This window comes from Eublepharis macularius, chromosome 10 (genome assembly GCF_028583425.1).
Source record: "Eublepharis macularius isolate TG4126 chromosome 10, MPM_Emac_v1.0, whole genome shotgun sequence".
Classification (NCBI taxonomy): Eukaryota; Metazoa; Chordata; class Lepidosauria; order Squamata; family Eublepharidae; genus Eublepharis; species Eublepharis macularius.
In genome coordinates this window covers 94933399-94960726 of record NC_072799.1, presented here as the reverse complement: position 1 = coordinate 94960726, position 27328 = coordinate 94933399, and the positions used below count along the sequence as shown (strand labels likewise).

General features: G+C 50.8%; 1 protein-coding gene across 9 annotated transcripts in view; it reads right to left on the bottom strand.

The window, feature by feature from the left end:
- APBB2 (amyloid beta precursor protein binding family B member 2) overlaps window positions 1–27328 on the bottom strand; it is a 217740-nt gene that overhangs the window by 174025 nt on the left and 16387 nt on the right. Inside the window, exon 1 of one of the 9 annotated variants that reach the window (XM_054989595.1) lies at window positions 19478–19568. The exons of the other annotated variants lie outside the window; for them this stretch is intronic. The gene's annotated coding sequence lies outside the window, so the exon portion shown is untranslated. Of the gene's footprint in view, window positions 1–19477; window positions 19569–27328 lie in introns of those variants that run through there. 9 annotated transcript variants of the gene reach the window in all.

Genomic DNA, 27328 nt, shown 5'->3' with positions numbered 1-27328 from the left:
GCCACGCCCGGGCGCTGCTCTGCCGCCGCGCCCGTCGGCGCTCCTTCGAGCCGGCTTCCCCCGGGTCTTGAGGTGAGCGCTGGGGGTCTGGCGAGCGGGGGGGCGTTGGCGGGGCCTGGCCTCGGTCCAGGGGGGGCCCTGGGTGGGCCCAGTCCGGGGCGGGAAGGTCCTGCTCCGGACACACCCCCTCCCTGGGCCCAGCCTTCTGGTCTTCCGGGGCCTCTTCGGGGATCCGCGACATGTAGTCCGCATTCACATGCAGCCGGCCTGGTCGATGCCTCAAGGTGAAGCTGAAAGGGAGCAGAGAGAGGTACCACCTAAGGATGCGAGCATTGTGGTCCTTCATCCGGGCCATCCATAGTAGGGGGGCATGGTCCGTGACCAAGGTGAAGGGGTTGTTCGAGAGGTAGAACTGCAGGGCGCCCACGGCCCACTTGACGGCGAGGGCTTCTTTCTCCACTGTAGCGTATCTGGTTTCGGCTGGCTGCAGCTTCCGGCTGATGAACAGGACGGGCCGTTCTTGCCCCTCTACCTCCTGGGACAACACCGCTCCGAGCCCCACGTCCGAGGCGTCAGTCTGGACGATGAAAGGACGCCTGAAGTCCGGGTTGTGGAGGACCGGGGCGGTGGACAGGGCCCCTCGGAGAGTCTCGAAGGCCTGTTCCCGGGTCGGGTCCCACCGGACGGCGGTGGGTTGGCCTTTGCGGAGGCAGTCGGAAAGGGGGCTGGCCAGGCTCGCGAAGCTTGGTATGAACTTGCTGTAATAGCCAACCAGCCCCAGGAACTGTCTCAGCTGCCGTTTCGTCCGTGGGCGGGCGCTCTGTTCTAGGGTGACCACCTTGTCGGGGACAGGACGCAACACCCCGTGGCCTACCCTATATCCGAGGTAGGTCAGCTCACGGAACCCGATGCGGCTCTTGTGGGGGTTGGCCCGGAGGCCGGCTTGCTGGAGGGCGTCCAGGACTATGCGTAGGTGCCTCAGGTGTGAGGGCCAATCGGGGCTGAAGATAATTATATCGTCGATGTAGGCCCGGGCGAACTCTTGGCAGTGGGTGAGGATGTGGTCGACGAGCCGCTGGAAGGTGGCCGCAGCCCCGTGGAGCCCGAAGGGCATTACCTTGAATTGGAAGAGGCCCTGAGGCGTCGCGAAGGCCGTCTTTTCGCGGTCCTTGAGTGCCATGGGGATCTGCCAGTACCCCTTTGTGAGGTCCAGGGCCGAGAGGTACTGGGCTGTTCCTAGCTGGCCTATGAGGACATCGGCCCGGGGCATGGGGTAGGCGTCGAAAGTGGCGAGGGCATTTACCTGCCGGTAATCCACGCAGAAGCGCACCGAGCCGTCGGGTTTCCCTACCAACACTATGGGGCTCCTCCACGCGCTGCGGGACGGTTCGATCACGTTCAGGCGTAACATTTCCTCCACCTCCCGGGCTACGACCTCCCATTTCTTCCACGGCAGAGGCCGCCACGGGGCCCGGGCCACCCGCCCTGGCGGGGTGGGGATGGGATGAGAGATGACCGCTGTCCTCCCCGGGCGGCGCGAGAAGACCCCTGGGACTTGGCGGAACACGGCTCGCACCTGCTCCTGCTGTTCCGCCCGGAGGTCGGGGTCCAGCTCAGGCTCTTCCCCCACTGACGCGTCGGCCGCCCAGGGTAGGTCTCCTTCTGAGAGTTCCAGGGGCTCCGGGGCCAGGTTGCACTGCAGGGTCGCGGGGTTGTGCCACGCTTTTAGGTCGTTCACGTGGAGCCGCTTCCGATGCCGGGGTTCGGGGCCGCACTGGACCTCGTAGGACAAGGGCCCCTTGACCTTGGTGACCGGGTAAGGGCCCCTCCACGGATCCCCTGGCCCAGGCCCCATGACTCGGTGATGGACGAGAACCTTATCGCCGACCCGGAACTCTCGCGCTCGGGCCCCTCGGTCGTAGTAAGCCTTTTGGGCTTCCTGGGCTGCCTGGAGGTGTTCCCGCGCCTCAGCTCGACAGGTCGCTAGGCGGGCCTGTAGCTCCTGGACGTAGGTGGGGATGGGCCGAGCTTCCACCGCCGGCGCTGGTCTCCATCGTTCCTCCACCAGCCCCAGAATGCCCCGAGGGCGGCGTCCGTAGAGGAGCTCGAATGGGGCAAACCCCGTCGAAGCCTGGGGAGTCTCCCGGACCGCGAAGAGCAGGGGGTCTAGGTATAAGTCCCATTGCTGGGGGCGGTTGTGGGCCAGCTTCCGCAGCATAGATTTCAGGGTCTGATTAAACCTTTCCACGAGCCCATCCGTCTGGGGGTGGTAGACGCTGGTGAAAATTTGGCGGACCTGCAGAGTCCGACACAGGTGCCGCGTGAGCTGAGCTGTGAAAGGCTTCCCGCAATCGGACAGGAGCTCCCGCGGCAGGCCCACATGGGCAAAGAAATGCAATAGCGCACGTGCCACCCCGGGGGCTTTCATGTCCCTCATTGGGAGGGCCTCGGGGTACCGGGTGGCATAATCCATAAGGACCAGGATGTAGCGGGCCCCCCGCGGCGTCCGGGGTAGAGGTCCTACGAAGTCCATTGCCACTCTGGTGAAGGGCTCCTCAATGACCGGCAATGGGGCAAGGGGGGCCTTAACCGGGCGACGATGGGACAGCCGCTGGCAAAGGGTGCAGGCCCGACAGTGTCGTCGTACGTCCCCGGCCAAGCCGGGCCAGTAGAAGTGGGCTTCGATCCGGGCCATTGTGCTCTTGGCGCCCTGGTGTCCCGCCCAGGGGTGATCGTGGGCGGTCTTCAGGATCTCGGGTCGGTAGGCCGCAGGCGCCAGCAGTTGGGAAACCTCCCCCCAGGCTCCCTTCACCTTCCGGTACCAACGCCCCCCCTCCTGGACGACTTGGGGCCATCTTCCCGCCCGACGGGGGTCAAGGACGGCCCCTTCGCTTACCGCCACCATCCGGCGTAGATCCTCTAGGGTGGGGTCGTTGGCTTGGTCTGCCGCGAACTGAGGCTCCCCCCCCACTCCTGGCGGAGCTGCTCAGGGGCACCTGCCGCCTCGGCCTCTGCGGGGTTGGCCTCGGGTTCGTCCACCACTTCCCCGGCCAGGGCTTCTTCGTCCTCCTCCCCCTCGACCACCGGAAGCGCCTCTCGCATGGCGGGCCGGAAGTGAGGGCCATCCCTTCCAAGTAGGACCGGGTATGGGAGAGCCCGCACCCGCGCCAAGGGGGTGTCCCAGGTGCGCCCCTGGTAAGTGACGGGTACCAGGACGACGGGGCACTCCTCGATATGGTTGTGAAAGCAGGCAATGGTGGCTTGCCGGACCACGGGGAGGTCCGGGGGCAGGAGATGGGACCGGATCATGGACACTGAGCTCCCGCTGTCGAGTAGGGCCGTCAGCCGCCGCCCTGCCACCCGGACATGTACCAGCATGGGTGGGGGCCGCGAGGTTCTGAGCGAGACCGGCAGGGCGGTGTCCCAGCCGAGGTCGCATTCCATGAGGGGGCATTCACGCTTCCAATGTCCCCACTGCCCGCAGGTGAAGCAGGGGCCTTTCTCGCTGGTTTCCTTCCCGGCTCCCCCTCCTGGTCGGGCCGCGGGGGCTGGGGTTGGTGGCGGCAGTACAGGCCAGGGTGCCCGGGGCCCCACCGGCACTCCCGGTGGGTTCCGCCCCCTGGCGCCGGGCGGGGGCCCTCGCACCCCGGGTCTCGCCCGGCCGCCTCGAGTCCCTGTGGCGGAGCCCCCTTCCCCGCTGGGCCGGGTGTCCCCCCGGGGAGGCTCCCGGGTCTCAGCCGCCATCACGTTCTCCCACAATACGGTGGCCTCCTTCAGGGTGCCCGGCTTGTTGTAGGCCACCCAGTTCCTAGCTCGGGTAGGGATCACTTGGAGGAGTTGCTCCAGGACCACCTGGTCGGCGATTCGTCGCCCCTCATCTGTGGTCGGCTTGAGCCAGCGGTAGGCGGCGTCCTGCAGGTTGGCCACGAGAGTGCGGGGGCGGTCCGTCTTTTGCAGGGTCAGGGCCCGGAACTTCTGGCGATATGTATCCGGCGTTATCTCGTACCGGTCCAAGATGGCATCCTTCAACTTGGCATAGTCGGCGCCCTCGGCCTTGGGCAGGGCCTTCAAGGCGGCCTGAGCCTCCCCTGTCAGGTACGGACCCAGTATGAAGGCCCACTGGGCCGGGGCCCATCCGGCGGCTTCGGCCGTGCGCTCAAAGGCCTCTAGGAAGGCATCAACGTCATCTTCCGGGCCCAGCTTGGCTAGTTGGAACGGTGGACGGGGGGCAGGGGCGCCGCCTCCTGCTCCAGCTACACCCGCTCCCGCCCCCGCCTGGGCAAGGACCTGCTGTAGGTCTCGCACCAGGGATGCTTGGGCGTCCTGTTGCTGCCGGGCGAGAACGGCTTGGGCGTCCAACTGCTGCTGGGCTACCTCGCGTAACAGCTGCCCTTGATGCTCTGTCAGCCATTGCCCGAACTGGGTGAGGTCCATGCCGGGGTTGGCGCTGCCGGACGGCGCGGTTGTCCCTGGGGCGCTTAAGGTGGCGGGCTTCAACAGCGAGCGAGGGCTGCGCCAACCTGCAGGGGTGGGCAGGTAAGGGCGGGGGGGTCTCACGGGGCTGCCAGCGCCTGCCTTCTCCACCAGTTTGTGAGGCCCCGCCCTACCCGCCGCTGGCCCCCCCTGCTCTGCCGTACCCTTGGACCCCGGTTGGGGTGGTGGCAAAGGAGTTCCCTCGGCCTCAGACTGGGCGGGGGCAGCAGTTGAGCCACTGGCTTCTGCCTCCTACCAGCTGCCTGGAGAGCCTATGGCCGTTTCCCCTCTCTCTCTCGCTTCCTCGCTCTGGCCGTATGCGCTCTCCCCGCCAACTTCTCCTCCTCCGCGTCCTCGGGCTCTTCCCTTTTCTGCCACCGCCTCAACCCGCTTCTCCCCTCTCCCCCAATCCGCCATCGTGCTCCCTCCTTTCCCCGCCCCGTGCTCTGCTGTCCGTCCTGTCACTGGTGCCTTCCCTTGTCTGTTCCCACCCCTTTCCTCTCAGCTCGCTTGCCTCCTCCGTCTTCCTCCCTTCCCCGCACTCCGCTGACCCCTTCTCCTTCCCCCTTCTCGTGCCCGTCTCTTCATACTGGGGAGCCCTCCCAACCTTCTGCTCCCCAATCTGGCTCCGCGCTGCCCCGGGTGCCCGCCTCCCTTCCGCTGCTCGCACCCGCGCCCTTCCCCTTCCCGGCCCGGGCCTGGCCTGCTCGGCCGCCATGTCTCCACCCAGCCGCCTCCTCGGCAGAGGCCTCTCCAGGTTTTCCCCGCCCGCCGCCGCCCGCGTTGTCGGGGGCGCCGGTCTGGTGCCCCTCTGCGGGGGTGGTGGTGGCGGCGGCGGCGGCCCGGCATTCCCCGGCCCGGCTGCTTCCTCCGGCCTGTGCCACGCCCGGGCGCTGCTCTGCCGCCGCGCCCGTCGGCGCTCCTTCGAGCCGGCTTCCCCCGGGTCTTGAGGTGAGCGCTGGGGGTCTGGCGAGCGGGGGGGCGTTGGCGGGGCCTGGCCTCGGTCCAGGGGGGGCCCTGGGTGGGCCCAGTCCGGGGCGGGAAGGTCCTGCTCCGGACAACGGGACACAGCTGGCATTTGGGGAGAGGTAAGAGATTTCGCATCCTCTTTCCTGGTGGCACCTGCTTTGTTCCCTCCTCCAGACGCAAGAAATAGCAGCTGCTGGCAGAGAGAGCCAGGAAGAAAAACAAAGCCAGGTGACACCCCCCCACACACAACCACCTGCAGGGGCTGCGAGAACCAGAAGTCACTACGGTGGCGGTGGGGCTTCGGTGCGTGGGCTTCCTTGTTAAGAGGACGATGTCAGATGGATGGAAGGGAGCTTTGACTCTTGAAAGCGTATCCCCTGGAAACCTTGTTGGTCTTTAAGGTGCTACTGGACTCAAATCTTGTCCTTTGGCAGGGAGTTCCATAACTGAGATTATCACCATTGAAAAGACTTTGAAACTATGCTGCCCCCCAAAAACATAAAAACACCATCTTCTTAAATATATATATAGGAGGAAGCCCTCGTTCAGATAATCAGGCCCCCAATGTTCATTCCCACAGTAATTCTTACAACAATCTTCTAAAGGTCAGTATTATTACTTTTAATAAGGCAGGTGACAGGCTGAAACAGTGTTTGCCTAAGGCCACCTTATGAATTCTTCACAGAGTTTACACTTGAACCCACAGGTCATAGCTCAGCCTCTTAACTAGAAGGCTACACCTGCCTTACGTCTTCCAACCTTTCTCCATTCAGGAACCCTTTACACATACTGATCACATTGACTTGTACTGTGTAATCCACTTTCAGGCTGATTCCGCATGATCTAAATGCCCTTGGATTAGAGTTCAAACGGATTCAAATGGTAAAATGAGTTCTGCACAGAGGAAGGCTGCATCGGGCACAGAAGCAATCTTTCTCCGGCTTTTCTTCCACTTTTCTACCTGTACACATACCCAAGGTCTTCTTTACAGGGGCACTGTGGGGCGGTTTTAGCAGTACAGAATTTTACGCTGGTGGAGGCTCAGGACCAATGGTTCGCCCTCTTCTTCCCCCTGTATCCTGATTCGTTGAGCTGCAACATTTTGGCCCGCCCTTTCCATCCCCTCCCCTCCCCTCCGATCCCGATTATTTGCTCTCCATTTATCACTGCAGCTTGGAGGCAATTGTCTTCCTGCGTTCATCATCTGTGACCATCCACCCACCCCCCACCCACCCACCCCGGCTTAAAAAAAAACTGTATCAATAAAATATTGCACTATTGCACCATTTCGACACTTTTCTAAAATAAATATAATGCACTACCCACCAACCAATCATTCGGTTCCTTAGTGCAGACAATCTGATCACTCATTTTTCTAGGGACATTGGGACCTTTCATTCATTCCTAGGGATGTTTCATTAATTGTTTTATCCACAAGAGTCTGACCACTTTCCCGCCTCTTTTGTCAAGATTTTCCTCCAAACCTCCTCAGCAAACCTAATCCAGTGGCAGGAAAGACAATGTCCTGTCGTGAGGCTGAAGGGTAAAGGAGACAGGAAAAGGGCCGTTGCAACCTTAATATGTTGCAATGCTGCAATGCACGTGCAAAAAAAAATTTTTCAGACCATCAGTGAGCTATTTCTGAAGAACTAATTCCCCCGTTTACTCTGAAACAGCACAGGGGTTCCAACTAAAGTGCAGAAAGCAAAGCCTGGCATTCATTCAAACAGAGCCACATGTTCAGAACACCGGGAAGCCAAATTGAATTACATTCTCTCAAACTGAATACGGAGAAACATCACAGTAAGTCAACCATGCAGAATCAGCTTGAGTCTCAGTGAGAAAGGAAGACTGTAACAACAACAACAACAACATTCGATTTATATACCGCCCTTCAGGACAACTTAATGCCCACTCAGAGCGGTTTACAAAGTATGTTATTATTATCCTCATGACAATCACCCTGTGAGGTGTGTGGGGCTGAGAGAGCTCTGAGAGAGCTGTGACTAGCCCAAGGTCACCCAGCTGGCTTCAAGGGGAGCAGTGGGGAATCAAACCCGGTTCTCTAGATTAGAGTCTTGATACTCTTAACCAGTACACCAAACTGGTTCTTGTAAATAATACAAGAGAAATATATAAAGAAATACTGACTTGCCTGTTGAAAAATCCCTGCATCTAGTAGATTTTGGAGCATGTTTTACGATACATATTCCACTCAAGCTGGTCCACACTTTCCATCTCTCTCAATTGAGGGTGCACCTTAGAACACAAAGACTTCCCCACAGATCCGAATTGCAAGTGAGGAATGATAAGAACTGGGCAAGCTCTCCTGTCAGCCGGTACTGAGTTTCTCACCAGCAGCCTTGATAAGGAACTCAGGATTCCACGGAATACAGTTTGGAAGTAATCTGAGCAACAGTTGTAAGCAAGCACAAAGACACCAAGATATGCTTGTCATGTAAAATCGATTGTATATTTAATTATAGTCAGCTGCAGCCTACAAAAGGAAGGCAAGTTATTCATTTCTATCTCAGCTAGGAAGAGATCACACATTTACCCAGTGGTGCTTCAGCAATACAGGCTTTCAAAAGTAGTGAGACAATCAAGGCTCATTTCGAGGGGGAACACGCAGGAACACAGTTCCGGCAGTTCCCCAAGGAGGTCACATGTCAGGTGGCCCCACCCACCTGACCCTTGGCCATTTTGGGCCCATTTCGTCCTGGATTGGGGCCGAAACGGCCCGGATTGGACAGGTGGTGGATCACTCTCCTGTTCAGCAGCGGACCAATCCTGACCATTTGGGGCCCCTTTTTGGCCATTTTCAGCCCCTTTTTGCCATTTTGGGCCCAATTTCAGCCCTGAATGGCCAGGATTGTGTCCAAAACAGCCAGGACAGGTCATGTCAGGGGGTGTGGCATATGCAAATCAGTTATGCTAACGACACATTTCTGGTGATGTCAAGGGGCATGGCATATGCTAATGAGTTATGCTAATGAGTTCCTCCAGCTCTTTTTCTACGAAATGACTGCTGGAGACAACACAGACAAAAAAAATCTCATGGAAAGAAACAGCAGACAGAAGTGATAGCTACAGAAAAAGAAAACGTATGCATAGCAGAATATATTCTAGCACAGAAGGCTTCCTTTCCATCTAACTGTTGGTCTAAGCGGTCACAAAATTTTAAATAAAAAAATTCCTAGAATAAACAGGCCTTTATTTGTTCATTCATCCCAATATTTCTAAAAAGGAAGCTATAAAGAGCTTTTATGGCCTTTTAAATGTTAGCCTGATTACTTTGGAGCAGGAACTGACTGGCAAAATAAATTATAGACCACTTGCAAATGAAATATTTACAATTAACCTCTGAGAAGCTTGCCAAGAAATATTAATGATTATATATTGGGTCAGAAATCAGACAGAAGTCCTAGTAACTTTTTATTAGCCCTCTGTGTGGTGAAAAAGTGCATAGTAAGGCAAAAGCAATACAGAGCTCAAGGGTCCTATTTTTCTTTTCTTGAAATAACGCACAGTCAATTTAACAAAATATATAGTAAAAATTTCAACTATGTGTATACTTAAACTGTTCTCATGGGATAGTAATACAAGGGGGGGGGAGATCCAGAAAAAATCTGTAGAAAACTGATCGGTACTGTGGAAACTAAGAATCCTAAGACATAAAAAGCAAACCGTGTTGTCAACAACTCACTTTTTATCCCTGCACAGGCGCACTCTGCGGAAATAAGAATCGAGTCAGCAGCAACACATTTTGCCTTCCCACTGCCTTCTCGGGGCCTCAAGAGGCCTGGGCAGGCCTGGCCCCGCAATAGGAAGGCCCAGCACTGCAGCAGAAAGGCCTTGCACAGTGGCACCTTCCCGCCACCTCAAGTCTTCTGGAAAGCCAGGAAGGCCAAGCGCAGTGGCAGGGAGAGCCACGACAGTGCACTGGCCTTCTCCGTCACTGCGGCAGCCTCCTCAGGGCCTCCAGAGGCTTGCGCTGACGTGGCTGCGGAGGCGGCAGTGAGACCCGGTGCACCAGTGCAGCCCTCCCAGGGCCCCGCAGCAGCCGCTGCCACAGCAAGAAGGCCTGGCTGCAGCTCTGACCAGGCCAGGGTGGTGTACCAGGCCCTGTGCTCCACAGCAGCCCAATTTTGGCCAATTTGAGACCAAATTGGGTCCATTTGGGTTGTGGAGCGCAAGAGCACTCCAGGTCCTATCTGCAGCAGCCTGATTTTGGCCCCTAATGGGCCTGATTTGGCATCAAATATGCCAAAATCAGCCTGCTGTGGAGCGCAGGGGGCCATGTGTAGAGCCCGTTGGGCTTGGTCCCTAGTATCTTCATATTTCTGTCAGTATGAACTAACATTTCAAAGAAATCCATACAAACCATGAATAAATTAACTCAAGAGTATCTAAAAGGAGAATCTTAGACATTTTACTATCTACTGTTGCCAGCAAGCTCAGGCCAAGATGTCTTGAATGTCACTAAGGACCTGTTCCAACACTACTCCAACCAATCGCCACGATTCTCCCAAGAGGCAAACAGCCATTGTAAGCCTTTCACTGTGAAGACATTCTGGCCAGCACTGCCCAAAACGGAGGGACTTGCCAAACTACATGAGATGTAAACGTGTGGCTCCTACCTGAGTCCTTTATGTCAGCATGCAGATCTTTCAAGGTTCTTGAAACAGTGTGAAAGCATGTATGAATGGGCCTGAAGAGGGACAATACATTCAGGGCCTCCCAGGGGCCACTGTTGTGCCTGCACAGCTCCTACTCACAACATATCTTCCTTTCAGGGTCAAGGGTAGCTCCTTGTTTTCATCCACACTGCACTGAGGGACCCAGACACATAACACAGCGGCCAAAATTAGACTGCATTCAGTGAGGTCAAACGCCTATAGCTGCCTAAATAACACCACCTGAAGAACTTTCAACTAAAATCTTGGTATCTTTTTTACTGGCAATATTCGTATTGCATTGTAAATCCCTAAGAAGCTAAAGTAACAAAACTACTTGGTTGGATCCAGCCAATGTTTTCACTCAGTCGCATTCAATTTTCTTTCTTACTTCAGCCACTATACCCCATGACCCTCTGCATCATTGTTTTTGTAGTCAGAGGAGGCCCCTCTCCATCCATCCCTTTTTGCCAGCAGAAAAGCTGGATGAATCCAACAGATTGCCCATTCACCTATCACTGCATCACAGGCTTAGTACTCACTGACATAATAAAGCAGCAGCTGGACTGTATGATATACTGTTTGCATAACAGAAGGCAAATATTCCTGGTACATGGAAACTGAGCAGGTCAGAGAGAAGTGTTCTACACTGATCTTTGCCCAGACACATTACGTTTGTAAATTCAGGGATCCCCCACCCCTAAAAATGGGGAAATATTCAACCTGTTGGCCCTGGCATGGTACAGACCACAGTACCACCATAGCGAGAACTAGGCCACGGAGGTCAGAGTAACCACTGAACTATCCTCACCAGCTTCCTCTGAAAGTCCTGAAAGAAGCTCAACAGTAGTAACATGAATCTATTGATGCTGGTCCTTTTGAGACCTTTCTGGGATGCAGAAGGAACCTGTTCTAAACTGAACACTGCCTGAAGTTTTATATCTTACTTTATAATTGTCAGTGTATTTCAGACAACTCACTTTATACCCTGCTGCACCACCAGAGGGCACTGCCATGGAGGGAAGCCTAGGCAAGTGTCAGGACTGTTGCCCACAGCCCCTCCATACTGTGACACATTATAGATAGGATGTTGCTATAGCCTCGTGCACCTGTTCCCGTTGCTTTTCAGATTCCTGTACGGCGGAGACCTTATCTCGGATGGCTCGCTGCAGCGGCCTTGGGGCAGCTCCATCCTGATACTCCCATCCTGCTACTGATTACAATTCTGCTTGATGGGCTAAGCGGATGGGGGACATGTGGAGGGGTAGTTATAGTGTATCATGTATTCAATGTGTCATTCTTAACAAGGAACCTGTGTACAGCCAGACACCTTTGACTGCTTCTGTGTATCCTATGGACATATGTATGGCGAAGCCAAGATCTCTCAATAAACCCTATTTACTCAAGAGCCTGGATTTCTTGCTGCAAGGGTTGGGAGTCAGCTTCCGCATATCCTGTCTTCCATAGGCTGACAGCAAGGCACCATGTCCCTCCAGAAAATGTGCCATGGTGGGAAGCCCAGGCTGGCAGCAGCATGGGAAGAGGTGGCAATGCCCGCCTCCCACCTTCACCCAGCTGGGATTGTGTGCAGAGCAAGTGGCACTGCCCACCACCACCTTAACACAGCTGGTATTAGGAGTGGTTCACATGGCAATGCCCACCCCCTGCTTTAACCCAGCCTTGTATTAGGAGCGGAGCAGGTGGCAATGCCCTCTACTCACCTTACCCAGCTTGACCTCTTCGAGTTCAAGAGACTGCAGTTCCCCCTCAAGGCCTGCTTTGCTATGACGATGAACACGTCCCAGGGGCAGACACTGAAGGTGGCAGGAATTGGCTTGAGGGAGGACTGCTTCTCACATGGGCAGTTCTACGTGGCCTGCTCCAGAGTGAGCTCACCCAGCAGCCTGGTGATCCCAGCACCTGAGGGGAAAACCACCCATGAGGTCTACAGAGAGGTCCTTCAGTAGAAAAAAAACGGTTGTACGTATTTTTCACTTTATTTATTGCACTACAATCTTTTCCTTTTAAAATCTCTTCAATAAATGTTACCTTTCAAAATTTGCTTCATCAATTTTCGGCATCAACATGCTTCACTTTATTCAAAAACCTTTCTGAAGCTTGGGTACTATGCTATTATACTACAAAACCAACTAAAAAACCCCCCCACAAACCAAAAAATTGTTACATACCCATAAATATTATAACTGGATTTAAAGTAGTTAAATACCGTAGCGAAGCACGGGCATCAAGCTAGTCATTTATAAAAATGTGGAAGAGAACAGGTCCCAGGGCTGATCCCTGAGGAACTCCACTTGTCACTTTTCTCCCTGAAGGTGAAGAACCATGAACTAGCGCTCTTTGGGTGCCATCTGTCAACCAGTTACAGATCCACCTAACAGTAATAGGATCCAAACCACATTTTACCAACTTGTCGACAAGGATATTATGTGGAACCTTATCAAAAGCCTTACTGAAATCAAGATAAACTATGTCTACAGCATTCCCCTGATCCAGCAAGGGAGTAACGTTCTTTAAAAAAAGAGATTAAGGTTAGTCTGACATGACCTCCCCTGGGCTTTATTTGTAAACTGCATTTATATGCATTTCTCCCCATCTGTAGATTAATATTTTAGAAAGGAATTGTTCAAAGTGCTGCAGGATACAATGAAGTAGCTCTTGTTTCTCATAGACTGTGAAGAAACCCTGACGAAACAATCTCACATCTTGCATCAGAATTCCCTAATGCAAATCAGAACGCAGACTCCTTCCAACGGAGACGCTGCAGTTAGCTGGAAGGCGGCCACAGCCTCTCTGCAGCAGGAAACACGCCAAGGCTGAGATGTTACAAGAGCAGCAGCAGACTGTAGCCCAATACAGTAGCCCACACCCCGTCTCCATCTCTCTCCCTTGTAGTCCTTGTAACGGGTAGGGATCCTAAACGCATGACTCAATATCACTCAGGGACTACTATCTGAGTAGGATCTGCCAAAGCATTATTTTAAAACAAATGGTCCACATGACGCTTAAGAAGCCCCCTGCGAGCCATTGGCCTCCTCTGCCCTTCCTCAAACAGTCCTGCCTGCCCACAGCAAAAGAAAACGTATGAAAAAAACTTAAGTCTGTTCTGGTGTGTGTGTGGAGGGCGCGGGGGGGGAGGTTCAGACAATCCTGCCGCCTGCCTGCAACCGGGTGATGGAAATTGGTGACCAGTGTGAGAATGCTGAGCATCAGAAAGAAGGATTTGCCCCTTGGCCCTCTTCATGGGAACACAACTGCAAAGGACACGGAAACATGGCACCAACAGGGAAGAGCAGGATGCGAAGGAGATAAATTATTGGCACTATAGAAAAAGGAAAAAACTGAATGTAAAGCAGGGTTGTTTTTAAATGCCGCCCACTGCCCCACAACCCCTTTGCCAACTAGTTTCCTGCCACAGTGTACACCTGCCAACACTCTCCTTCTTCAGCGTCCGTTGTTGTTGCTGTTGTTGCTGTGGGTGTGTGTGAGTAGTGTAACTGAGGAAAAACACAGTGGATCAATGGTTTACAGGAAGAAGTGCGTGCAAAAATAGCTGCCCCCCAAAGCCTGGAAACCTTCAAAGAAGGGGCCAAAACTCACAATAATGAAAAAAACCCAAACGAGTTAGTTCCAAGCCAACAACACCCCACCCAGAAAAAACCAATGCTACACAGTTCGTTCAGAAACCCCAAATTGGAAACGGACACAGATATTTTTAAAGTGCATAACCATAAAACATTCATGTGGATGTTCTAAGCTATAAAACCCACACTATCACTTTTCTTTCAACAACAAGTTGTTTGTATGTATGTCTTCAGAATTACAGCCCAATTCAAAGAACCGGCCCAGTACTGGTGTCCACGTGCCGGCGTACCAGCAGTGGAGTTTATCCCCCCCACAAGCACTTCAGCAGGGGAGGCACGCCAGCACCCAATCCTGGGAAGGCCCGATGTGGCCACTGCCGGGCACACCCACCCCAAAGGTCCCCTGATGACCCTGCACACATCCACCAATGGCTGTGCTGGCCCCATGACAGGGGCACGAGTGGTAAGTGATGGTGCAGCCAATGGGCAGTCTGCAATCCCCAGCAGGGGTTGGCTGTGCAGCGGGGGGTGGGGGGCACACCACAGGGCCCAGAGGTACCTGGCTTGTTGCAGCAGGCTCAAGGCAAGCGTCCCCTCAAAGGGGTGTGCGTGGATGGAGCGGTCCCACCCGTCCACATGATTGGCCGGTTGGACAGGGTAGGAGGTGCATACTGGCATGGTGTAGGGCCGGTGAGATACCCTGATGACAGGGCGTGTCACAATAGCCCCGGCAGCATTGGCAGGACCAGGCCATTGGCGGCTGGCCACCAGTGCCAAGACTGCCCAGGACAGGCACCCTCACCTGTGCCAGCCGCTGCCTCAGGGGTGGCACCTGCCTCGCTGGGTCTGCCTAAAACAGGGAAGCAGTTGCCTCAGCGGCTGCCAGGAGCTCAGGCCCAACCCCAAAGTCCCCACTCCCCTGGGGGCCCTTCTGTCAACCTCAGCTTGGACTCAGCACTGAGCCTCTCCATGACAGCCAGGGGGATGATGCCTGCATGACCGCCTCCGGCCCTGGCAAGCCTTCCTCAAGCCCCTGCCCATACAGGGCACCCTCGGATATGAGGGTCCTATCCCATTTCTCGCTGACCTGAAGGAGTCATTCCACCGTGCAGCATTCTTCCGTCCACGCAGCATGCCCCTGGGCAGATACCTTCTCCATGGCCATTCGCCAAAGGCCTGACGGTTGACCGGTGGCTGAGGAGCCCCTCCCTGCCTGTGGCGAGAGCAACCTTGGCATGCCCCGCCTCCAGGCTGCAGAGGAGCGCCTTCTCGGCCCCTGTCCAGTGGGGCTGCCGCTGGGCTCTGCTCCCACCGGTGCTCTCTGGCCAGGTGCTGTTGTAAGGGGAGTTATGCCGGTGCGCGTTTGGGATACGACGGTGATCCCTGAGCGCTTTCTGCCTCCCCTCCACCCCCGCCCGAGCGAGCAGTTAGTCTCCTTTAATTGTCATTTTGGTAAGAATTTATTTGCATCTAAAGACGTTGCTTTGGTTCCAGAAACTTGGTGTTCCGAAAGCATCCATAAGATGGGGTAGATAACCCAAAATTAGACTGAGAACTATGGTGAGGCATATTTGGTAAGGATTCTTAGTCATTCCTAATTGTGCAATTTTAGGGCATCCTCAAAACTATAGCCAGGTTACTGGATTCTTGAGGGTGCCTCCAGTATTCATATTTGCTGTCCCAAATGATGAAATGTTAAATGGGATGCCAATGTTGTCATAGTAGAGGGTTTTTTAAATTGAATAAGCCTTAAATGCAGATCTAAGGAGCTGACTTTGTAAGTCTTGCCACTGAAGCTTTTTTTATGACAAGTTGTTAATTCCACCATCAGCTAAAGTTGTTCAAACCAGCTTTAGTTCAGTTTTTGAGACATGCATTATTTATAGTAAAGTGTTGGAAGACTGCAGTCAAAAAAACCAGAGAGATGTCTCAGATGAAGCATGGATCTCTGGGCAAAATTTAGATGCTGGGTACTGCTTAGTTGTAATGATGAAATAGTGGTTTCTTTGACTATTTGAATTCCATTTGCAACAAGTCAAACCAGTTCAAATTACTTTTATTGCCCTTTCACTTGTGATAAAAACACGAGATTATTCTCTGTCCAACGATTCCAGGCCCCCCATTTTGATTCCAGATTCCATCAGAATGGAGTTTGTTGGAACCTATCCTAAATCTGCCCAGGAGCCATCTCAAACAAAAAAAAGTCAAGTTACAAAACAACAGGAGGAGGAATTACTACAAAGGAAGCCCGGAAGATTCGTGTCTCCACTATGACGGGATGGTGTATGGCAGTTTACTGGACTACTCTCAGCAGTAAATGAATGAGCAAAGTAGGATGAATCTGAATAGCGTACATAATCCACTTATTATTCTTATGGTAAGTCTCAAAAGTTACTGAGGAGGTTTTTTATATATAAATCACATGCTTTGCTCCACGTTTTCTTTCACTGACATTTTGAACAAGCATTTTCCTTAGCTGAGAAAGCAAGAACAGTTATACTTTATTTAAAAAAGAATCCTGTTGAAATTAAATCCCTCATTGGCTGTTTACATCTGGGGGAACGCCCCAGGCTCTGATTTAATTCCAGACAAGCTGTTTAGCGCAAACCCTAGTTGGTGGGCTGGTTTTCTTGCCCCTGTGTTTACTTAGAGTGATTCCACACACGTTGGATAATGCACTTTCAATGCACTTATCAATCGTCTGAGGTGGATTTTTTGTTCCTCACACAAAAAAATCCGTTCCAAATGATCTATACAGAGGACTGGAAGTGCATTATCCAACGTGTGCGGAATCACTCATAGATTAACTCCTTGGGATTTATTCCAAAGACGTGGGGGCATACTCTAATAGTCCCTCCCAATCTTTAAAAAGGGACGGTGTTCCGATACAAGCTGTTGAAGCCCAACTGGCTTGTTTTATTCTTTGGGTAAATTATATTCCTCATATTTGCTAAGGAAATTGCTTGCCTGGGTAAAGCAATAAGATGTCCTTGGTTGGGACCAGATTGGTTTTAGAAGGGGTTGGTCTGTTTTGCACCATTATTTGGTTCTCTCTTATTTAGCTGAGAAATATTCTTTGCCCCCCAATGGTACTCTTATTTGCTGGCTTTATGGATCTTAATGGATCCTTTTTATTGAGCAGTAGGGGTTCTAGAGTTACACTGGCAGTTGCAAAATTTACTCCAGTCCTTACGTTACTTAAGCAACTGGCTAAACAATTCTGCTGCTTGTCATCTGTGTACCAAGGAGCTTCTAAGGTATAAAGGAAAGGAATTTAAAAAACAAAACTAAACTTCCATGGGAGATGAACATAGAGATCTGAGAATAATTATTTTCTTGAAACACTTTTCCTGTGTGTATGCAGACATCCTTATCTTAGCTAACCCAGAAATTAGTGGAAATGATAAAAAGTCTCAAGGGAAGGGTATTTCAAGTTAGGTCAGAAGAAATGGGTGGTTGATCACAGAATGAGAACCATCTGTAACAAACACAAATCGGCCGTGGCTCAGATGCCGTGGTACATTTTCTTCCATTAGCTTTTTAAAGAAGATTTTCCTAAATATCACCATGCTGACTGCTTGTTTGAGGAACAGAATGGTACCGCTGGAGGAGAGCTCTTGAAACCTTTGGAAAAAGCCACTTTTTATCCAAACGGAAGATGATGAAACGGTTCCTGTATTCTTTCTCCAGAGGGAGAGGGTAGCAGGAAAAAGCCAAGGAAGGAAGGAGTCAGAAGGTTCCCCCCCCCCTTCCCACACACCGTGCTTTCCCCGGGGGGGGGGGACAGCTCCGTAGCTGCACTTGGAAAAGGAATGTCTTTTTAAAAAAATCATGTGGAAGAAAACAAAATCCCTGTACTCGTATTACTTTGCGCTCAGAGTCTGAAGCCTCTCTCACCAATAGGTACTCAACAGTAGCTCATGTTCTCCTCTCCTCCATTTTACCTCACAACAGCCCTGTGAGGGAGGTTAGGTTGAGAGTGTGTGGCTGGCCCAAGGTCGCCCTGCAGGCTTCCACCGCCGAGTGAGGATTCTCACCTGGGCCTTCCAGAGCCTAGTCCAACACCCTAACCACTACACCATACTGTCTCTACATCAAACTATTACACCTTTCAATCCCCCCTTGCCAGCAGCTGCACAGAGACTTTATAACAGCTCTAGTTTGCTTGCACTGCACAGTAAAAACAAACCTTTGATCGCCCGCCCTCACATACACAGATTTGGGCCGACACTCCATTACATTTCTAAAGAAAGGAGGCCTGTGGACAGTCAGGGCCAATGCCTCTCATTCTGAGCAACACGCAGACTGTTCAGACAGGCTCCCTAAAGTCACTGTTGATTCAAGAATCTTCCCTCCGTACAAGGCCGTGCTGTGTTGTTCCAGCAACTCCTCGAGGAAAGAATGAGAGAACCAGGAAGTGCCCAGACTAATGTCTTTGGAAGGCAAGAAACAAAGACCGGAGCAAACAGACAGGCTATTGGGCAGTTACGCTCTTTGTTCACAAGCCAAGAAAATGGAACAGCTCTACACAGGGGTCATTTCGTAGAAAAAGAGGGGGAGGAACTCGTTAGCATATGCCACACCCCCTGACATCACCTATCCTGGCTGTTTTGGACCCCATCCTGGCCATTCAGGGCCAAAATTGCGCCCAAAGTGGCAAAAAGGGGCTGAAAACGGCCGAAAAGGGCCCCAAAATGGTCAGGATCGGGCCACTGCTGAGCAGGAGAGTGATCCACCACCCATCAAGAGGCCCAATCCGGGCCATTTTGGCCCCAACCCAGGCCAAAATGGGTCCAAAATGGCGGAGAGTGAGGTGGGCGGGGCCACTTGTCATGTGACCTCTTTGGGGAACTGCCAGAACTGCATTCCAGTGCGTTCCCCCTCAAAATGAGCCCGGGCTCTACAGAAATTTCCCAAAGGTGTGGCTTGCTTAAGTGACCTTTTACCTTGACATAAAGATCCCTTAAATAGGGTAAAAAGTTATTTATTTGCGGGAAGAAAGGCTATACAAGAGAAGCTGAAATGCTTACAGTAAGGAACACACCAGGACTATGGCTTCAGACCGTGCCTTAATTTCACCTCAAGAGAGCCAGCTGGAGAAACTACAGTGGCACAACCTTCTCAATAGAACAGCCTGAAACATCTGTGGCGTGGCAGTCAACGGTGCCCTGGCCACATGACCATCCTGAAGTGCAGGGCTTTTTTTCTGGGAAAAGAGGTGGTGGAACTCAGTGGGTTGCCCTCGGAGAAAATGGTCACATGGCTGGTGGCCCCGCCCCCTGATCTCCAGACAGGGGAGTTGAGATTGCTCAGCGGCACGGAAGGCAATCTAAACCCCCCTCTGTCTGAGGATCAGGGGGTGGGGCCACCAGCCATGTGACCATTTTCAAGAGGTTCCGGAACTCCGTTCCACCACATTCCAGCTGAAAAAAAGCTGTGCTGAAGTGTATAGGATCAGATATGATCCAGGACTACCATGATTAGGAAAACTAGAAATACACATCGAATTCAATGGCATTTCCTTATAACCACATACTTTTATTCCTTTGCTACTAGCGTTACCCTTTGCATTTCAGTCCCTTCGATTGCAAGGTGTTCCTTCAGTTCACCTCTCCGCTATGCCTCTTAATCTTTCCTTTTAGGTCTTTCCCCTTTCCTTTACCATTATGTCAAATTTATTTACCTCGGCAATCCTCACAAACATCCTGTCAGGCACATCATTCTCCATACATTGCCTGGAGCTCAGCTGCACAGTACCTGCTTTGCACGCAGAAGGACTCAGGTTCAGTTCAAAAAGGATCCGGGAGCAGCGAGGGTGTGCAAGACCTCAGCCTGAGACCCTGCAGAGCCTCTGCCATCGAAGTAGACCACGCTGACCTTGATGAATGAGGGTCTGATTCAGTTTAAGGCAGCTTCAGGCATCCACGCAGGAGCTGAGGCAGTGGGCCATGGGCCAGCCCGGGCTCAGTGATAGCAAGAACTCCTCCGGAAAAGAGGAGACCCGTGCAGCCAGTTCGGACTCAGCAGAAGCTGGAAAGCAGGAAAAGAAGCTGCAGGTTGACCAGAATTCACAGCCAGCAGCTGGGGCAGAGCCACCAACACCTCACAGCTCCGACCCAACAGGTGAAGCTCAGTCAGTCGTTTCCAGCCCTCCAGGATCACCCACACCCTTAGAGCACTGCAGATGGAGGCAAAGAATAGCGTTACAAGAGAGACACCACAGTAGTGCACACCTCCTGGGCTGATTCCGCACACGTTGGATAATGCACTTTATCAATGGTTTGAGGTGGATTTTTTGTTCCGCACATGAAAAAATCCGTTCCAAATGGTCTATAAAGAGGATTGGAAGTGCATTATCCAACGTGTGCGGAATCAGCCCTGGTCAGACGGCAGCTGCTTGCTGATAGCAACAGTGAGTGGCTGCAGGATAACCTCCAAGCAGCTGGCTGCCAATGTGGCCTTTCAGCACAGGGCTATAAAAACCAGCCAAGGGGAACTTGAGTGTGGAAGGAACAGGCCAGAATTCCTCTGCCATTGCGAACACTGCACTGCACTTTACTTGGTTTCCTGTGACTCTCTGGACTGTGCCTCGTCCTTGCTTACATTGTGCTCTTTGACCTACCAGTAACTGACCTTGCTATTCAGACCAACCCTCCATGCCCCAGCCTTGGAACAGGCTTTGACCACGCTGCTTGGGCTAGCACCTCCTCAGCCCAGCCCCCAACGAAGTGGGTCACCTAAAATCACCGAGAGAACTAAGGGCACAAATAGATTCAAATCCCCTGATGTTCACAGCTCAGTCTCTTACAGCGCAATCCTAAACAGTGATTTTTTTACTCAGATAGGAGGGTGGTATTGGAAGGAGGGGGTCTTGGATGTTTCGCCAATGAGTTGGGAACCATGGGCTCCACCATTATGTTGCCTTACATATTATCTCTTGCTTTGAATATGTACTTGTACATACTGCTTGTGCTTCATGTCGTCTAATGTCAATCTTAGAATGGATTATGTTCTGTTTCAGCAATCCTTCAACCCTGTATTGGATCCTTGCTAATGCTACGTCTCTGTAAACTTGTATTCATCTACCCTAAGCCACTGTTTATGGAAATGTCCTTGACACTGTATGGAAATGCCTACCCTTGTCCTTGCTACTGATTCTACTGATCTCACACTTATGTAATCCACCTTGAGCCTCAGTGAGAAAGGTGGACTACAAATGACATACATACATAAAATAGTATAATGTGCTTTGATCTATATTATTGCAACAAATGCATGTGAATTGGTCCTTAGGCTGAGACCATAAGAAAGTAACTAATTTGGAAAAAGCTTCACTAAAATCCATGCAACTTGCATTCAAGGAAATGCACTAGGATTTGTGCAATAACACAATAATACACCCTAAGACCTGAGGGTTGAACTAGATGATACGGGCACCCCCAGGGTCACTTTTGCATGTTCCCAGCATGGAACTCCTTTTAACTGCAGAGCCCCAATTATGGCCAAGACCACTGCGGTATGGGGGGGGGGGGAGGTGCTCCTGCTTCCCCCTCCCATGCTGTTTTTCCAACCTGAAATGGGGCAGAGGGGAAGGCAGGAGCCCCTTCTCCACTCACACTGCAGTGGTCCTGATTGGGCCCGCAGTGCAGTAGTGGGAACTCACTGCTGGAAAATGGAAGGGCGTCCCTGGGGACACCTATATCTTCTCATTTAGCCATCAGGCCACCAACCAACTTGGAAACAGAATTCTCCCGTACTCCATTTACCAGCCCTTAACACTTCTCAGTATTTATTGAAATATTTATACTCCTTTTCTCCTTTGGGAGACCCAAAGCAGCTTAAAGCATTCTTCTCTCCTCCATTTTATCTTCACAACCACCCAGTTAAGCTGGTCAGTCAGAGAGAGTGATGAAGGCCCAAGATCACTGAACAAGCCGCCGTAAGCGAGGAGGGAGCTGAACCTGAACATCCCAGATTTTAGCATGACACTAACTGCTGCATCATCCTTGCGCCATGTTCTTAAATTTCTATCTGCAAGACAGACAAAGCCAGGAGTTTCATAAAATGATTGGCATTCGACATAAACAAGTATTAGCTTTCCCAAAATCACTGTAACCTCACAAATATTGGAATGCTGTTTTCAAAAGCATAATTTTTTGAACGTGAAAGCCCTGGTTTATTTGTGACCCGCTAACATATGACTGAAATTCCCATACATTCTAGTGATCTCACAAGCACTGCCTACACTTCCACAAGTTTCCAAATGACTCATACAACAAGTTTCTGCTTATAATACCACCTTCCTTGATACTCAGCTCTCTCGATGCTTTAGAATATGCAATATGGCTGCCTCAGGAATGTAAAATAAACCTGAAAGATCATCCTTTAAACATTACTATTCTGAACTTAAAAACAATGAAAACAGAGCTATGATTAAGGGTCTCTGAGAAGAACATTTATTTTCCGACAATTCTTATGTGTTCTACTAGTGGTGGAGAGTGCCCTCAAGTCATAGCTGACTGATGGCGACCCCTGGTGGGGTTTTCATGGCAAGAGACTAACAGAGGTGCTTTGCCATTGCCTGCCTGGAGGTCTCCCATCCAATTCCTAACCAAGACTGACCCTGCTTAGCTTCTGAGATCTGAAGAGATCAGGCTCACCGGGGCAATCCAGGTCAGGGAATAAAAGCATCACATACAATTTCCAAGTCAATTTCTGTCCTGGAACCTTTGCCAATGTGACTGCCAGGACCAGGTGACATAAATGTGTGTTGGAAACACTAATTTGGAAGACAGTAGAAAAAGAAAAGAGCGGGAATCTCTGGCGAGCAGTTCATGCTGCTTTCTCTCTCTTTCACTCTCTGCTTAAGCCTGAGGCAATAGTTCCTGTCAGGGTTAATTTCTGGTTTTTCAGTAGCATGTTTGTGTTATCGACAGATCTTCTGATACACAGGATTAATTGGAAGGGTCACTTTTTCCCACTATATGACAGGATCGGTAAAACTTCTGGGCTCCTCAACGGCTCCTGAAGTAATGCTGTTGAAGAATGCGGTAAGTGGTACAAAATTCTCCTCCTTGGGCTCAAATACAGTCCAACCTCTAGCAGCCCACCGGTTCTCCCTAGCCCAGCCTGACTATAAATTAATTCTGTTTAGAACAACCTTTGGCTTTGTGTACTTGGCTTTCTGCTATCCACCTATACCCTTTTCCAACCTCCAAAGAAATAAGTATACAGCCTGCTTGCGGGGAGGGCAGAAATACGATAAAATAAAAATAAATAACAAAAAATATTATTTTGGAGCATCTTTAGACCTTAACCATGAAAACTTTGACTTTCTCGCAAACGATTTCTTCTATTTCCTTGGCAATGCAAAACCCCAGCCCCATGAGGTTTTTGATCTAGAGTCCATTTAGTAGCCATTCCTTTTCTTAATTAAAGAGGGCATAATGGATGAATTCTGAAAGGAAATATCAAGGTAACTCCTTTTATCTGCTACAGTTCAGGCTTTTTTATTTTAATTTCAGGAAAAAAATGCACTTTGTTTTACATCAGAGACTATGCCAGAAAGACAGACATAACTTCGATTTTGATTCTGGTCAGTCACTACAAAATTAAGGAGGGAACAAACGGTCAAATGTGAACATCTTCAAGGCCTTTCCATTGTATGGTGCAGTTGCTTTGCTTCAATCCATGTTTAACCACGTGCAAAAACCTCTGAAGGGTTCCAAACCCGCCATCTCACTCGTATCCAAAAGGGCATTCTCCATTATCTCAGGTCTGTATATTGGCACACACAAGCTTACGAGGCTTACGCAAGACATTTATTTTGTTTCCAAATACTAGTTTCCAGTTCTTGCTGAATTAAAAGCTATAAAGGTTTGGCATCAACATCTATTCACATTTCAATTCAGTGAATTTCAGGTGGTGTTTACAGCTGTTTGCACCAGCGAACAAGTAATGAGCTATTAAATGCAACTGTGCTATATTCAATGACAAAACTGAGTAAGCCATTCTCTCACCCCGCGGTGATAAGGGTCCACATGCCAGCCGTGCTTCGGCACCACTGAAGGCAAAACAAGAGAGCAGCTAGTGGGAGATACTGAGACCTTGTTCTACGAAATACAAGCAACGCCAGCTAAGCCGCAGGAACCAGAGGTTCTATGGAACAAAGAGAAGGACTAGCCAAAAATTCTTTAAGGGTCACTCCGTCTGTCAAAAAGCCAGGATAAAATCTCTCTGGATTTGGCATGCCCTGAGTCATCCCTTGCTACAGCAAATTGAACCTAAACCAAATACTTGCTTTATACCAGAGTCAAATATTCTCCAGCTTTTGTAGTTAAAAGGTGCCCGAGGGCCAGAATACTCTCCGAATGTTGTGCTTTCTAAAACCGGAACCTGAGCGGGGAAGCACTTAATTAAAAGCCTATGAATCAGCTTTTTGTGGCTAGCTCTAAGCAGGACTGGTTTCCAACCGCAGAAGCTCCACAGGTAGAATCAAATGTCAAAAGTTTTTCTTACAAAAGGAGACACCGATTCAGTGATGGTGATGGGACTGGTCACATTTCTGAGCAAATAAGTATGGACATGTAATTCAACGTGGTTTTAGTGAACCACATTCTAAAACTTTTCTATTTAGAAAGAAGCAAAACACATAGAGGAAATGAAATCTGAAGTTTATAAAAACGAACTGATGGAGAAAGTAGAACAAGGTGCTCTTGTGCTTGCTGTCTATCAAGCTATTAAAAGGAGGGGACACAAATTTAGAAGATTTAAGCACAAACCATCCTCCACCACCAAGTACAGTTTATCTATGTAATGGAATTCTGTTATCAGAAATAGCAAAAGCCAAAAATCTAAAAAAGAAAATGGAAAAAGGGAACTGAATACTCCATCAGTAGTAGATTGTGGGTGCTCTGGATGCGGCCGGGGGGGGGGGTCTTCTCTCGCCTGATCACATCAGTGCAGTTCAGAGACATCCATAGCACTCTGCCCTCAATGGCTCTCTTGTCCATCACACCGTTTTCTGCCCTGTTTGGACTTGCAGAAACTTGACAGCGTTACGAGTTAGAGTGAATCTATTACTACTTGTTCCCGCTTATTCTAAACTAGGGGTGTGCACCCCCCAAAAATGCAGGTTTCCAGAAAAAAATCCGGAATTACAAGAATCCCGAAGCAGCAAGCTGCTTCGGGATTCTAGAATTTAGCTCACTTCAGTATGCTCTGTAAAGATTCGGAGCATACTAAAGTGAGGGGGAGCAACCCCCCCCCACCTTCACCAACCAAGGGAGAATCCACCCACCCCGACCCATCCACCCCACTTACCTGGCCAGCAGGGAGAGGGGAGGCTGATCAGCTGGGTGGCGGGGAAGTGTGGAACCGGCTCCTGCCTTAGCGGCCAGCTGGACAGCAGGGAAGGCCAGGGCCGGCTCCTGTTGGGGCCCTGCTGCCTCCTCCACCTTGTTTGGGCTTGCGGAAACAGAGTGGGAGGGGGAAGCAGGTTTGCAGCACCTAGTTTCAGCTGGGCAGTGGGAAAGGGAAGAGCCAGCTCCTGCAGGGCCCCCACCGCTGCCACAGCGGCCAGCTGGGCAGCAGGGAAGTGCAGAGCCAGTCCTGCAGGGCCTCTGCCACTTCCTCCACTGTAGCAGCCAGCTGGGTGGCAGGGAAGGTCGAAACTGGCACCTGTGGGGGGCCCGCCGCCTCCTCCACCTTGTTTGGGCTTGCGGGAAAAGGGGAGTGGGAGAGGGGAGAGGGTTTGCAGCACCTAGTTTCAGCTGGGTGGCAGGGAAGGCTGGAGTGGGCTCCTGAGGGGCCCCCGCTGCCTCCTCCATCCCCACAGCACCCAGCTGGGTGGTGGGGAAGGGCGGACCCAGCTCCTGCGGGGCCTTTGCCGCCACCACCTTAGCAGCCAGCTGGCTGGAGGGGAAGTCCGGAGCCAGTTCCTGCAGGACCCCCACTGCCTCTCCACCACCGCTGCGGCCAGCTGGGCAGCGGGGAAGGCCTGGATCAGCTGCTTGGCAGGGATCTCCCCACCAAACAGCTGATCTGCAGGTTTAAATGCCCCTTTCAGTGCTGCTTTACAGTGGCACGTAAAGGGGCATTTAAACTCCTTGATTCAAAACTTCCTGAAGCGATACGAATCACTTCGGGAAGCTTTGATTCAGGCTGGGCCCGATTCAGAAATCCTGAACCATTGCAAATCGGGTCCAATTCAGGTACTTTATCTGAATCTGAAACCTGAATTGCACACCACTATTCCAAACCAATTTATCGGATAAGACCTTGAAATCTACACAGTAGTAAGTTGAATTCCTCGCAGGCGCAGTGTAATCTGATCAGTTAAGAATCTAGAGATCAATTTAAAAGATAACTCCAATTCATTTACTTAGGATATTTCTTTGTCACCTTTTCAGATTCTTTAAAAATTATTATTTTTAATTCAAGTATACAAAAAAAACCCCAAGTGTGTGAGGTATCATCTTGGAAAAGCCCCTCCCCCCATTATTGCTTCCACACAGGACAGAAAAGTTCTAAGACGGCACCCAATGAAACAAGATGGATGGCATCTACATATGGTTAATCAGGCAGCAGGTTCTTTGATATATTTTTAATACACGTGCTTATTAAAAACATAACTGGCAAGTACCATCTTAGAAGAAACATTTCTTCCAGTGTGTGAGGTAGAGGACAGGCCACAACAAAGGCATATATCGTTGATAAACGAAAGCCTTATTTTAGAACTATTTTTCTCATATGGAAATGTGTGCATTTTCAATCAATTAATCAAACAACTTTAAGATTTCTTTTGTCTTGGAAAGAGTTGGAATCAATCATATTTGCTTAATTTGTAAAAATTCACACACAGTACATAAATTTAATCCTCATAATAATAAACAGCACTTGAGTGTTCAATGTTCTTTTGCACACATGACCTCACTGATCACACTTCAAGGTGTGATCATTCTTGCAATTCCCAGGCCGCAGGTTGCAGCTGGAGCCGAAAGAGGCCACTGCTTCTGATGACCTCAGCGGCCAGGGTCAACTCAGCAGAGGTGTGTTAGTCTGTAGTAGCAAAATATAAAAGAGTCCAGAATCTGGACTCTTTTCTATTCAGCAGAGATGAGATTTGAATCAGGTACCTCATGGTTCAAAAAGGAGCCTCTCAGGCACTCCTCAACAAGAAGTTCAACAATGATGTTTATGCAATGAGTCTGTTATTCCACCAAGGAATCTGGAGCAGCTTCCGACGTGGCAGATGAAAATGGACGAAAAGCACTTCAGCCTCTTGATTTGAGGATGGGGAGGTAGTGGTAAAGTGGCATGCTGGTCATAACAGAGTAGCATGGAGACTTAAAGACATATGACAACATCTGCATATTTGTCTACAGCAGCAAAATGAAAGCAGTCCACTCCTGTTTCACTGCCAGAAAAACAACAATAATATATAATAATAATATTCGATTTATATACCACCCTTCAGGGCAACTTAATACCCACTCAGAGCAGTTTACAAAGTATGTCGTTATTATCCCCACAACAATAATCACCCTGTAAGGTGGGTGGGGCTGAGAGAGCTCCTAGAAGCTGTGACTGACCCAAGATCACCCAGCT